This window comes from Lontra canadensis, unplaced genomic scaffold (genome assembly GCF_010015895.1).
Source record: "Lontra canadensis isolate GAN:19392208 unplaced genomic scaffold, GSC_riverotter_1.0 scaffold4, whole genome shotgun sequence".
NCBI classification, from domain to species: Eukaryota; Metazoa; Chordata; class Mammalia; order Carnivora; family Mustelidae; genus Lontra; species Lontra canadensis.
This window is the reverse complement of record NW_022630998.1, coordinates 36,711,514-36,726,234: the sequence shown is the minus strand read 5'-3', so window position 1 is coordinate 36,726,234 and position 14,721 is coordinate 36,711,514. Positions and strand designations below refer to the sequence as shown.

General features: G+C 36.5%; 1 protein-coding gene and 1 non-coding gene across 3 annotated transcripts in view; both read right to left on the bottom strand.

Annotated features, from left to right (window-relative positions):
• CERT1 (ceramide transporter 1) overlaps nucleotides 1-14,721 on the bottom strand; it is a 113,468-nt gene that overhangs the window by 82,038 nt on the left and 16,709 nt on the right. The gene's annotated exons all lie outside the window — the stretch shown is intronic.
• LOC116863996 lies at nucleotides 2,037-2,227 on the bottom strand. Its single transcript, XR_004381897.1, has one exon. It is a non-coding gene; the product is annotated as a U2 spliceosomal RNA (small nuclear RNA).

Below are 14,721 nucleotides of genomic sequence, written 5' to 3'. Positions count from 1 at the left end.
GAGTAGAATGAAAAGACTATCTAAAAGGTTAAATTCAGTGGACAGAATGAATATAAGAAGACTTAGAAATTCAGAGTCAACCAAATTTTTTTTTTTAAAGATTTTATTTGACAGAGAGAGAGATCACAAGTAGAGAGAGAGAGAGAGAGAGAGAGAGAGAGGAGGAGGCAGGCTCCCTGCCTAGCAGAGAGCCCGATGTGGGACTTGATCCCAGAACCCTGAGATCAGGACCTGAGCTGAAGGCAGAGGCTTAACCCACTGAGCCACCCAGGCAGCCCCAAGAGTCAACCAAATTTTTAATGAACTTTTATCATTAATGTACAGTAAACTTTATCCATTTTAATCACTGCCACAATCAAGATGGAAATGTTTTCATTTACATGACTTCTTCTAAAGATTCTTCATCTTTTCTATGTAACATCCCTCAGACAACATCTTCCAGAAACCACAGATCTGCTTTCATCTGCTACTTATTAGTTTGCATTTTTAAATAAATTTATGTATGTGAAATCAGTATGTACTATTTTGTGCCTCAGTGGTTTTACTCAGCCTAACTATATATATAACTACATATACATATGTATATATGTGTATATATATTCATTTTGTTATGTCTTAACAGTAATACTTTTTATTGCTGAGTAGAATTCAATAAAAATAACATATTTTGCTTATTCACCTGTCAATGAAAATTTTTTCCAATTTTTTATCTTAGAAATATTTGTTGTAAAAATTCGTGTCTTTATATGAATATATATTTTCACTTCTGACCTGGGAGTGGAATGCCTAACTCATAAAGTCGGTATACATTTCAGGAATTGCCAAAAATAGTTGTATAGCAGTCTATTGAAATCCAATTACTCCACATCCTTGTTTAGGCTTACTTTTGGACTCTATTCTGTTCAACCGATCTAAATGTCTATTCTTGGGGCACCTGGCTGGCTTGGTCAGTAGAGCATGCCACTCTTGATCTGTGGGGTTGTACGTTCAAGTCCCACAGTGGGCATAGAGATTACATAAAAATAAAGCTTTTAAAAAGAATGTCTATTCTTACTCCAAAAATGCTAAGTTATTGCTGCCTAATAGTCTTGAAATCATGTACTGTTATATCCTCAAACTTTACTACCCTTTAAAAAATTGCTTTGGCTAATCTAGGTAGTTTTGCATTTACATATATATTTCCAGACACATTTAGTACCAGGTTGTATTAACTCCGTAGGTTTTCTACAGGTTAATATGGGACGGTGTGATCCCTTAACGATATTGACCTTTTCAATCCATGGACATTTCTTCAGTTATTCATGTCTTCTTTACCTCTGCAATCTCATTTAGTTTCTATTATACAGGTATAATGCACAATGACAGACTGATTCCTAAGTACTGTGTTTTTTATGTTACTGACCATGGAATTTTTTTAAATTTCACAGTTTATAGGATATAATACATCTTATAATTGTATATTAACCTTATATTCCATGATTGTGCAAAATTCACTTAGTAGTTTTACCAGCTGTTTAAATAATCCACCTAAGGAATCTGTAAAACATTGATGCCATCTGCAAATAGTTTTCCTTCTGCCTTTCTGATCTTTATGCCTTTTTATATCTTTTTTTTTTCTTGCCATACTGAAATGACTAGGATGTTCAAAACAAGGTTAATGCTGAAGTGGTAAGGAGAGACATCCTTGTCCTGACATGAATCTTAGGAGATAAGCATAGAATATTTCATCATTAAGTATGAGGTTAAAATATGTGTTTTTATAGATGCCCTCCATTAGGCTGATTTTCCTTTCTACTTCTAGCTCCCTACAATTTTTTTTTCAATTTAAATAAATGTTCAATTTTGTCAAAAGCTTTTTTTTTTGGCTCTGCACCTACTGAAATTTGTTATATATTTTTGTCTTTAGTTTGTGAAAATGGCAAATTACAATGACTGATTTAAAAGATTAAATTAACCTTGAATTCCTGAGATACAGTCCATTTGGTCATGACATATTAATCCTTTTTCTTTCTTTTTTCTTTTTTTTTTTTGTCCTGAGGATGCGCACCATTCCTGGAGATAGTACAATACAAGGTTGATGCGTGACGTGGATATGGAGAAAGCTCCTTTCCATCTCTCTGTTCCAAAAATCCATTTACTATATTGTACTCGAATAGAGAATGTATCAGGTATTAAAATGATAACAACAGATACTAACATTATCTTAGCCAAAAAGCTGAGAAGTGATACATAAACCTTTTTATATACTATTGATTTGCTAGTATTTTGTAAAGGAATATGGTATTTATGTCCACCATAGAGCTGTAATTTTCTTCTGATATCTTTATTAGGTTTAGGATTCATAGTTATGCTAGCAACATAACAAGTGTCGGAAAGATTTTGCATGATATTGGGACTATTTCTTTGAATGCATTAAAGAACACACCAGTGAAGTCATGTGGGCATGCTTTCTTGGTGGAGGAGGTTATTAGCAATTTCAGTTTTTTAGACCTTGCTTATGCAAATTTTCTGTACCTTAAAAGCATTAAAAGAGAAAAAATAAACCTATAATTACCAATATATATTAACTTTTTTTGATACTCTTCATTAGTTCCTAAAGATCTCAGTTTGCCTCTCGGGATACTACTCTTCAGCCTGAAAAAGTCCCGTTAGTATTTCTTGTAGTACAGGTCTGCCCACAGGTTCTTAGTTTTCCTTTATCTAAAAATATCTTTTATTTCACTTCATTGTTTGAAGAATATTTTCACTGAATACAGAACTTTGGAATGATAATTTTTTTCCTTCATTCCATGACCTGAGAAGTGTATGGTAGTTTCAATCTCCCCATTTGTGTGTCATTTTCTCTAGCTATGTTCAAGATTTTTTTATCTTAAGTTTTCAGCAGTTTGACTATGTGTTAAGTTTCTATTTATCCTGTTGTTTGTTGAGCTTCTTGAATCTATAAATTTATACTCCTCACCAAATTTCGAAAGTTTACTATAATTTCCTCAAAAATTTTTTTCACATTCTTTTCTTTCCTCTCAGGACTCCTAAAAACTCATTTAATTCTGCTCATTTAAAACAAAAACAAGGGTGCCTGGGTGGCTCAGTGGGTTAAAGCCTCTGCCTTTGGCTCAGGTCATGATCCCAGGGTCCTGGGATCGAGGCCAGCATCAGGCTCTCTGCTCGGCAGAAAGCCTGCTTCCACTTCTCTCTCTGCCTGCCTCTCTGTCTACTTGTGATCTCCGTCTGCCAAATAAATAAACAAAATCTTTGAAAGTAAATAAATAAATAAAAAACAAAACAAAACAAAATTGGTTTAAGAATGACTTCTTTCGGGGAGCCTGGGTGGCTCAGTGGGTTGAGGCCTCTGCCTTTGGCTCGGGTCATGATCCCAGGGTCCTGGGATCAAGCCCTGCGTAGGGCTCTCTGCTCAGCGGCAAGCCTGCTTCCCTTCCTCTCTCTCTGCCTGCCTCTCTGCCTACTTGTGGTCTCTGTCTGTCAAATAAATAATAAATAAAATCTTAAAAAAAAAATAAGAATGACTTCTTTTGATCTATATTTAAGATCCTGATTATTTTCTGTCATCTTTATCTACTACAAATCCCAGAGAATGAAGTTTTATTTCAGATATCATTCTTTGCAGCTCTCAAATTCCCACTGGTTCTTTTTATATATTTTCTTTTTCTTTGCTGAAATGGCCTCCCTTTTCATTCATTACAAGACTATTTTCTTTTAACTCACATAATTATAAAAGCTTCTTTAAAATCATTGTCAGATAATTCTAACATCTTGATCTTGAATTTTGCATTTTATTGTTTGTGTCTTTTCCCTTGAGAATGGGTTGTTATTTCCTGGTTCTTTGTATGTTGAGTAATTCTGAGTTGACCCTGAACATTGTGAATGTTAGGCTGTGAACTCTGGATTCTGTTATATTGTTCTGAAAAATACTGTTTTTATTTCAGCAGGCAATTAACATGTTCAGACCCAAACTGCTACTTCTGTCATGTGTCTAACGCACAGCAGCTAGGACCTCAGTTCAGAGTACTTCCACTCTGGCCTGCAACACACACAAATGAGGGGTCAGGGACAAGCTTGGGCAGAGTTTTATATTCAGAATCTGGGGTTCCCTTTCTCTAGCTCCTTTTTTCTGGATTATCTCCTCACCATTTGCATTCCTTCTTCTGGTACCTACAGTTTAAAAAAAAAAGAAAAAAAAAAGGCAGCTGTACTTTAAAGGAGTTTTTGCTCCCCCACATCTCTGCCACAGTAGCAGCACAATCTGAAATTTCGGATCAAATTTCAGACTACTTTCCATCTGCCTCACACATAGATGGTTCAGAAGTCAACCAGAGATTTGGGTAGAGTTTTTACATAATTTTGAGTTCCCCTTCTTTGGCTTCTCTTTTGTGGATTACCTCCTCATTTCCTATCAGCTTGTATCAGAACCCTTTTCATGTTCTATCGGTCAGAAACATGCCTGTCTGGTTTTTCTGTTAAAGTTCTAGCTACCCAGTACCACCACAATGGAAATTTCATCCTTATTCTACTCATTACTAAATATCCTGTCCAGAGATCATGGAAGTCAAAGACTTAAAATGATTGAAGCCAAACGTCTTTTTTTAAAAAATAAACACAAAATATTAAAATTTCTTTGTTCAACCAATTCAATTAGTTAATCAAGTAATTAAATAAACTATCAGATCTGAATAAAATACATTAAACAGCGCTCTAAATTACAAGAAAAACTGATTCTTGCTCACTGGGGTTTATTTTGAAGGTATCAGGCAGCACATATTGCTAAGAAATATAAATAAATGAGATAAAAAAATGGAAAGGAGCCAGGGGAGACTAAGTAAGAGAACTCTGAGACTACACAAGTGTCATTGTAAGGACAGAGCCTTTTCCTCTTCTGAACCTTGGAAGCCACTACTGGACCTGCTGCTACTAGAAACTAGATGCTGCAGTTGCCAGTATTATCTTGAGAAAAATTCCCTGTCTGCTTTTATGATCCTGCTTCACAATTAAGGTAAGGCTGGGGTTGACAAGGGGCACTAGACGTAGGGGAGAGTAGCAGGACAGCAGTCTGATTATCTAGGCCTAATTCATATGCCCATAGACTGATTATAAATGGAGTTAATGGGCTGGAGGGATGCTGGGGTGAGAGGAGAAAATGAGAACTTGGCTTTTGCAGATTCATTTGGAAGACCTCTACTCAGACCCATAATAAGGAACTCTTTAAAAGCTCATTTGATAATGAGCATGCCACTTATCACATTGTCTCTCTTAAATCCAAGCTTTTATACTATTTTATGCTATTGCGACTGAGAGTGGGATGCTACAAACTGCATTTTCCTCTATTAGCCTCCTCTGTTAGGTTCTGTAAATAGGGACAACATACTAGAAGGGGACTGGAAGTCAGGAGGAAGGGAGAAAAAAAACTTGTGTTTTTGATCCCTTACTGTTTCCATCAACATCTCTCCAGCAAAGGTCCTTCATCCTGGCAGGGGCAATCAGTTCCAGTCCCTAGCCTCTTTCAGAACTCCTTGAACCAGAATCACCTCACCACCTCTGATGTACCAGCATCAACTGTGCAAGGGCCACTTATTAGACATGTGAAGTAGAGCTCTACAACATTCCCTTCAAACTACTGAGATATTAGTACCAACTATACTAGGTATAATTTTCTTTCTAGATATCTGAGACTCAGTTGCATAGTGCATTTCTCTAAGCTTCTGAGATAGCTGAAGCTTAAGAGAGCCCCTCTCCAGCTGTCTGAGCCTCAGCTTTGTGAAGTGCTCACTAATGAGGCAATCCTTTCAACTCAGAGCTTTAAACCTCAATCCCAAAAGGCTCCTGTGATACTGCTACCAGCACCGGTGGGCAACCCATTGCTCTTCAGAGATCCAACTCCCAACTCTGAAGGGCTCTCTCCAACTTATAGGTTCTCATACCCCAACTTTATCCCTTCGTTCCTCCAGCCCTAGGATTTGTAAAAGCTCATCTCTGCAGTTAAAAACTATACACTACACACAATGTTTTTCTTTTGTTCTTTGAGTTCTGAACACTTTATGCTGAAATACGTGCAGTGGTTTCTGGTTCCATGAGTGGACCTCCGGATGATGGAATAAGCAGTCCAAAAACAGCAAATGTTCATTTCATAACAGAGTATTAGACATCCATTCAAAAACAGTATTTCCAAAGGTTGGAAATTTGACATCTTAATATGTGGAAGAAAATAAAGAGGTTACAAAAGCACATGTACAATGTGATCCTAATTATGCCTGTTGCCTTAAGAGCACTTTAGTATGTATCTATACAACCACATGAGATCAAAGACTGAACAACAGAGGCCCTGTTTGGCACACCAGTATAATTCAGGCCCTAGGACAGTGACTTGCACTGAAAAAACATTTATTTATCGAATGTGGAGACTGAAATTCAGAAAACTACCGTCCACACAAAAACATGCACACCAGTGTTCGTAACAGCTTTATTTGTAACAGACCCCAAACGGAGGCAACCCAAATGTTCTTCAACAGGTGAATGGTACACAAACTGTGATACATATACTACTGACCAATAAAAAGGAACACATTATCAATATACTCAATAGCTTAGGGGATCTTAAGGAAATCATGCTGAGGAAAAAAGCCAATCTCAAAAAGTAACACTGAATGATTCCATTTACATAAAATTTTCAAAATGAAAAAATTATAGAAATGATAAAAAGATTAGTGGTTGCAGGGGTTAAGGATGAGATAGTAGGCTGGAGGGAAAGAAGAGAGATAGCAGTGGCTATAAAGGGGTAGAATGAGGGTTCTTTGCGCTGATGAAACAGTTTTATATTTTATTGTAATGGTGGTTACAAGTTATAAAATTGCATAAAACTACACACACATGCATGCACATGTACACACACACAAATTAGTGTATATAAAACTGGTAAAATGTGAGTAAGGTCTGTGGGTTGTCCCAATATCACCTTCCAGGTTTTGAATTGTACTACAGCTATGTAAGATTTTACCATGCACGGAAACTGAAGGATGAACAAAACCACTGCACTCTATTTTTGCAAATTTCTGTGAAGGTACAGTTATTTCAAAATTAAAAGTTTTATTTTAAATAAAAAGATATTCAACAAAATGTTCTAAGTGGACTATACATGATAATCATCACTTGTGCAGGCTGATGACAGAGGCATTAAAGGAAGCTAACTGGTTATATTCAGAATCTAACATAGATGGTGTGACCTTGGGAAAAGTCCCCACAGTCTAGGGAAAAAAAAAAGTGCTATACAAATGTAGAAACCAGATCCTGTCAGCACCCCCAAGACATTGAAGCATGTACCAGTGAACATATCTTATAATTTACAGGGAGGAATAAATGCTCTGGTAAGCAGACATTTCAATTTTCTGGTAAATGCATTCCTTTAAAGAAATCCACCCAGAAATATCATACGATAATCTGAAAGTTTCAGCATAGAATCAAAATAAAGAGAATTAGTTGGAAGATTTTTAGTGGCAAGTAGCACACCAAACTCAATGCAATGTTTTCTTCCAACATTCCTTTTAAGTTGTAGAACCCTTGTTCTCCTCCCCACCCTCCAAATCTTAACTATAACATTTACATTACAAACAAAACAAAACCCTGATAGGCTAGGGGTTGGAAGGAAAGAAGAGCAGAGACATCTGTGTCTCTGATGTGATATCCTTCATCGCATCATTTTAGTGTATTCTGCCAAGGATGCATAACCTGAATCAAATCACAAAGAAACATCAAACTCCAAATGAAGAACATTATAGAAAATGCATGCCTGTAGTTTTCAAAAATAGCAATGCTACACTAGACAAAGAAAGGTTAAATAACTAATTGTTCTAGATTAAAAGAAACTAAAGAGGCATGACAACTAAATACATGTTCTAGATGAAATTTTGTACTGAAGGGGAAAAATATACTAGACACCGTTGGAACATTGGATGAAACTGGAATACAGATTCTAAATTAGAAAAAGGTATTACTATATGAAATTTCCTGAATTTGCCAGCTATATTATGGTTATACCTACTAACAGAGTATCTTTGCCCTTGGAATTTATATACTGAAGTATTAAGAGTAAAACAAGTATGATATATGGAACTTACTCTCAAATGACGCAGGGGAAAATGTAAGGCATGTGTGCATGTGTGTCTAGAGAGAATGATAAAAGAAATGTTAAAATATTGCTGAATCTAGGTGTTCACAGAAGTTACCACATTACGCTTAACAACTTTTTGTATAAAATTATTCCAAAATAAAAAGTTAAAAATGATTTATAAAAAGACAAGAGCAAGAGTACCCTGAAAGCCAGCTGCTTAATCTCTCTTTATATCCCATTGTTAAAGGGAGAAAATACAATCAAACAGGTGACAAAATCACTAATATTAAAATAAAAGATTAAGCACACAGGAGGAAAAAAGGAATTCTGAAGAAAGAGTCAATGACTTGAGGATCAAAAAATAAAGTTACACAGACACATACCATGTAACACAAGAACATTCATGTGCACACAAATATACACAATTTATAATTTAAACCAGGCCTCTTCCTCCAACCTCCAAATTTTTACCTAATTGCCTCTTCTCTATCTTCTCCTGAATGATTAAGAGGACTCTCAACACATCCAAATGTGGTCATCTGATTTGCTTCACCAAACTTCTCTTGTAGGCTTCCACATTTCCGTTAATGGTTAACTACCAACTGCTTAGACCTGAAATCATCTGACCCTTCATTTATCTCACATCATATGAGGCATCCATCAGCAAATCCGCAAACTTTGTCAGCTATACATTCCAAATGAATCTAGAATTCAATCATTTCTCATAATCTCCACCAACACTACTCCAATCCAAACTACTGCTCTCTCTCCTCTGGATTATTTGCACTGCCACCAAGGGGCTACCTAATTTGGCTCCCTGCTTCTATCCTTACCTCCTACAATCTAATCTTAACAAAGCAGTCAAAAGTGATTCTGTTACTAGGATTAAATCACTCTACTGGTCAAGCTTCCAATAATTTCCCTTATCACTCAGCATAAAACTTCAAAGTCCTTACAATGATCCACAAGGCTCTGTTCAACCAGGAGCACCACCTCTGTGCCTACTTTTCCTACTACTTTCCCCTTGTTCTATAAACCATACAGGCCTCCAGCCAGACAGGCCTCCAGCCAGACAGGCCTCCTTATAGTTATTTCAACTAGCCCCGGAGGAACTTAACAACTGCTGCTCTTTCTTACCAGGTCACCTCTTACCACGTTAATTTTCCTATTTTCTTTCTTTCTTTCTTTTTTTTTTTTAAGATTTTATTTATTTATTTGACAGAGAGATAGAGATCACAAGCAGGCTGAACTGTAGGCAGAGGGAGAGAGAGAAGCAGGCTCCCCGCTGAGCAGGGAGTCTGCTGCAGGGCTTGATCCCAGCACCCTGGAACCATGACCCAAGCCGAAGGCAGACACTTAATCAAATGAGCCACCCAGGCGCACCCTCTTTGAGATTTCTACTCACACACCTCATTTCACCCATTATAAAACACCCCACTACACACACAAATTTTACATCTCTGAATAAGGATGTGTCTTACAAATGGTATAAACTAGAACAAGTAATGTGATATATAAATGAAGTTGGTGCTCAGATTCATTAAAATACAGTAATACTTTCCTAGAGAAACCTTCCCAGACTCACCCAACAATAAAATATGCTGAAATAACGAGAGCCACTTAATAAAAATGTTACCTACTTTAAGAGAGCAGAACCTAAGAAAAGATTCCCAGACAAGGTTAGTTTGTGTAATCTCACTGTCCCCAATTGCATAACATTTTTCTCAAGAACTTGTTTTCCTTTTCTGTTTATAAACCTAACATGCAAATATTAAGGGAAATACATAGGAAGGCAAATTATAAATATTCAGTATTCTGTTTCAATTTTTTTCATTTAACATATTGTCTTGATGTACCCTCTGGCTATTTTGTCTCTTATTTTTACCTCGATTTTGGGAATTACTGAATAAACAAAACCCTGCTTTTAATATTTACCCTGAGGTAAAGGCTGGAACATGATGCAGGCAGTCCTGAATTTCTTTATTTTCAAAATGCTTTGACATCTAAACCTGTGCTGTCCAATATAGTAGTCATTCGTCATGTGTGGCTAGTTGAACTAATATGACCTATAAGTGTAGAATACACACGGGATTTTGAAGACTTCGTAGAAAACAAAGAATGTAAAATATCTTTTTTTTTTTTTTAAGGATTTTATTTATTTATTTGACAGACAAAGATCACAAATAGGCAGAGAGGCAGGCAGAGAGAGACAGGGGGAAGCGGGCTCCCTGCCGAGCAGAGAGCCCGATGCGGAGCTCGATCCCAGGACCCTGAGACCATGACCTGAGCAGAAGGCAGAGGCTTAACCCACTGAGCCACACAGGTGCCCCAGTAATAATTTCTTACAACTGTGTATTAGGATGACAATATTTTGAATATATTAAGTTAAATAAAATATAATAAATCTATCTCATTTTTCTTTTTGATGCGGCTATTAGAAAATTTTCAATTACATATGTGACTTGTATTTGTGACTCACATATTTCTATTGCACAACCATGATTTAAAGCTTTCATTCATTCATTTATTTATCCATGTAACCAGCCAACCAATGAAATATTTATGAGCACCTATGATTTACCAAGCATGATCTGAGGCACTGAGGATACAATGCTAAGAATGAACAGGTCCTTACCTTTGTGTAGCTCACATCAACCAAATCATCACACAAGAAATGTAAATTTCAACTGTAACAAGCCATAAACAAGAAAGGTGCATCATGTTAAGAAAGCCTACAATAAACTAAGTAATCTAATCAGATAGGCCAGGGAAGGTTTCCAAGAAAGTAGTTGGTATCTGAGCCAAGAGAAGGATGAAATGGAATGAACAACAGAAGAAAGAAAGAACATTCTAAACAGCAAGAAAAGCACATATAAAGATGTGTGGCAGGAAAGAACAAGCCTAAATAAGACCCCAAAAGTACAGCATGACTGGAGATGACACCATGAGAGGAGGGAGTCTGGCAAAAAATGCAGTTTAAGAAGGCGGCAGATCATGCAAAACCTTATAACCCAAGAGAGCCTGAAGCAGAGAAAGGATAATATAATGCATTTTCTTTTTTTCACTGGGCCTGAAATACTTCACACTTCACTTTAGAAATTTAGATATTAATTCTTTCATCTTAAATTATTTGAAGACATTAATAAATAGACTCAAGACAAAATTCTAATGCCACAAAAATGTTCTGTGCAGCCCCGTGTAATGCAAGGGTTCAAGCACTCTTGGGCAAATCTGGTGAAATTTTCAGAATCCTCTGAACAATGTTTTCAAAAGTATACAGCAAAATACATATGATTCTAAAAGAAACCAAATACATAGAATTTAAAATTTTAAAAATTTAAGTTAAGATATACTAATAAATGTGTGTTAGTTTATACCAACAAATTAGTATCTAGTAGCAGTTAGTGTTATTTTGAGATATCTACAACGTGCCAATAATGTTATGGGACAGTACCTTTAATTTCTGTCTGTGAAAAGGTCACAGATACTGAGAGAATTACTATTATATTTCTCTACATTATTAAAATGTGAAATGTCAGTTAAAAGTTAGTGAAAATACAGTTGTAATCCTCTCCCATGATCTCTTGTGGAATTGTTATAATGGAATTTTAGTGGTAATGGTTTGCCATTACAAAAAGGATCAACTACCTGTCCCAAAAATCATAAAAAGCAAACTTCTGCATCTAAGCACATTTTCTAATAAAACCAATATTTCAGACTAAAAGAAAGAACTTTTAGTAAACAAATTAACATAAATAAATATCTTCTATATGCTATACTTGGCCTAAAATATATTTTTGGCCCAAAAAACTTTATTAAACTTCAATTATCTGGTTCAGTGATCCTGAGTAATTTCTGGTGATTTCTGAAAATCAAATCCACATCAGAAATACAAAGATTTTGCTATATTGGGACACCTGGGTAGTGCAGTCAGTTAAATGTCCTACTCTTGGTTTCAGCTCAGGTTGTGATCTCAGGGTTGTGGGATCCAGCTCTGTGCCAGGCTCTGTGCTCAGCGTTTACTTTGCTTAAGATTCTTTCCCTCACTCTCCCTCCCTCTCTCTATAAGATAAATAGAACTTAAAAAAAAAAAAAAAAAAGGTTTGCTATAGTTCAACTGACAGGCTTTTATGAAGGCACTGTGCTAGGCACTCAGAATCACAACCCAGGAAGGGACTTTCATTCAAGTTATGTGATGGCAGAGCCATGAATATGCATTTGTGTAATGTAACATTACTGAAATACTACAAAACTTTGCTAAAGCTTAAGTAATTATAATTACTTCATGATCAAGGCATATTTTAATGTCCTTAATTTAGCTTTTAAAACGGATTATTTCCAAGTCTTCTAAATAGCAACAACAATTTAATGACCTGAAAATATTTATGTCTTTCAAAAAAGTTTCACTTTTACAAAGAACTTGCAAATGTAACAGGAATCTGTTTTAATAAGCCTTCTAGATGCACACTGAAGTCTGGGAACCACTGCGGTAAAGGAAATACTCTCAACAAGAAATAGAAGTGGGTAATTACCATTCCTCTTGAAATAAAAATCAAAGGCACAAAAGCAAGAGAAAAGCACATACATGAAAATGTTAATATTGAGTTAGGTTATTAAGAGATTATTAGGATGACTAAAGGAGGTAACATGTAAAATACCTAGCACAATGCTTATTTAGCACGTAACAGTAGCTTAGTCCGTGTTTCTTTTTTAAGAACCTTATAGTTAAGACAAAAAGATGGGGAATGGTTTGTTGAAAAGTTGTGGCTTGGTTTAGACCCAGAGAAAAGACAGGGTTTTGATAGTGGAGGAGGGAAAAGACATTCTAGATAGTGGAAAAGTCAATGAACATTGTTAGCAGAGAATGTCAAGGTGCCAATTAGACGAGCAGTAAGGTTGATATAGCAGATGTTCATCCGTTCCACTCTTAACTACTCCACTTCTGAGGACAATCACTTGACTTAACAGTTTACCAAAATCTGAACCTTTAATATCCACTGTCCATTCAGACTTCTAGCAACAACAGCACAACTAATTCCTCTGCCTTTACGTGTAAGGACTCCATTCATTTAAATGTCAGATCAAATATCAAAGTTCAGAGAATAAGCAATTAAGAGAATGAGAAATCCATTCCTGAGCATAGATATTTTTCTTGCTTTAGAAGAGCAAGAAACTTCAGCATGCATCAGAATCACCTGAAGACCGAATGCTGAAGCTCATAGTGGTAGTTTTTGATTCATTAGGTCTGAAACTGGTCCCGAGAATTTGCATTTGTCAAGTTCACAGCTGATTTTAATGCTAATGGCCTGGAGATCACACTTTGAGAACAATGTTCTCTCCCATATCTCCCTCTTTCTCATTTAATACTTCCTTTTTTTTTTTTTAAGATTTTATTTATTTATTTGACAGAGAGAGAGGTCACAAGTAGGCAGAGAGGCAGGCAAAGAGAGGGGGAAGCAGGCTTCCCGCTGAGTGAGAGCCCGATGTGGATGTGGATGAGGGGCTAGATCCCAGGACTCTGGGATCATGACCTGAGCCAAAGGCAGAGGCTTAACCCCTGAGCCACCCAGGCGCCCCAATTTTTTTTTTAAAGATTTTATTTATTTGATGGAGAGAGACACTGCGAAAGAGGGAACACAAAGGAGCCCTTGCAGGGATTGGGGCTTGATCCCAGGATCCTCAGGATCCTGGGATCAGGACCTGAGCTGAAGACAGACATTTAACAACTAAGCCACCCAGGTGCCCCTACTTCCTTGTTTTGATGCGGCACATTTCCCAAAAGAAAGCTTTGTAGAATGTGTATTTGTGTGGTTTTTTTTACTTTTTATTACAGGAATTTTCAAACATATGCAAAATAAAGAACAGGATAATAAACCCTCCCATATAGTCCCCACCAATTCAAGCCCTTCCAGATGGATTATTTTAAAGCAAATCCTAAACATATCATTTCATCTGTAGATATGTGAGTATGTACGTCTAAAATGAGACATTTTAAAAGTCAAAAAGTAAATTTTTTGAGACATTTTAAAATGCTTTTATCTGTTCTTACAGTGCTTTAACGGTTTGGCCAGATACAGAATTAAGTGTCAAAAATAGTTCTTCAAAAGAATGAAGGTATGCTTCATTGCATTTTAGCATCCAGTGTTTTGAGAAGTCCATAGTCATTTTGAAACCTTATCCTTTGTTGTGATTTGTTTTCCCCTTTGGAAGATGCAGGATCTTCATTCCTCCCCGTGGTCGGTACAAGGACATGTCTTTAATAATGGGTCTTTTTTCATCTAACATGCTATGCTGAGCCTTCCTTGACCTTTCAAAGTGAAATATCTTTTTTTTTTTTTTAAATTTATGTATTTTAGAAAAAGAGATTGCAGTGGGGAGGGGTGGGGAGGGGGCTAGAGAGCAACCCAAGCAGACCCTGTGCTGAGCGCAGAGCCCCACTTGGGGCTCAATCCAAGGACCCTGAGATTACGACCTGAGCAAAAGCCAATAGTTGGACGCTCAACCAACTGCACCACCCAGGGACCCCAAAACTCATGTCCTTTTCTATTAATTTTTCTTGTATTATGTTTTCTATAAAATTTGTTTTACCTTCATCTCAGTAAACT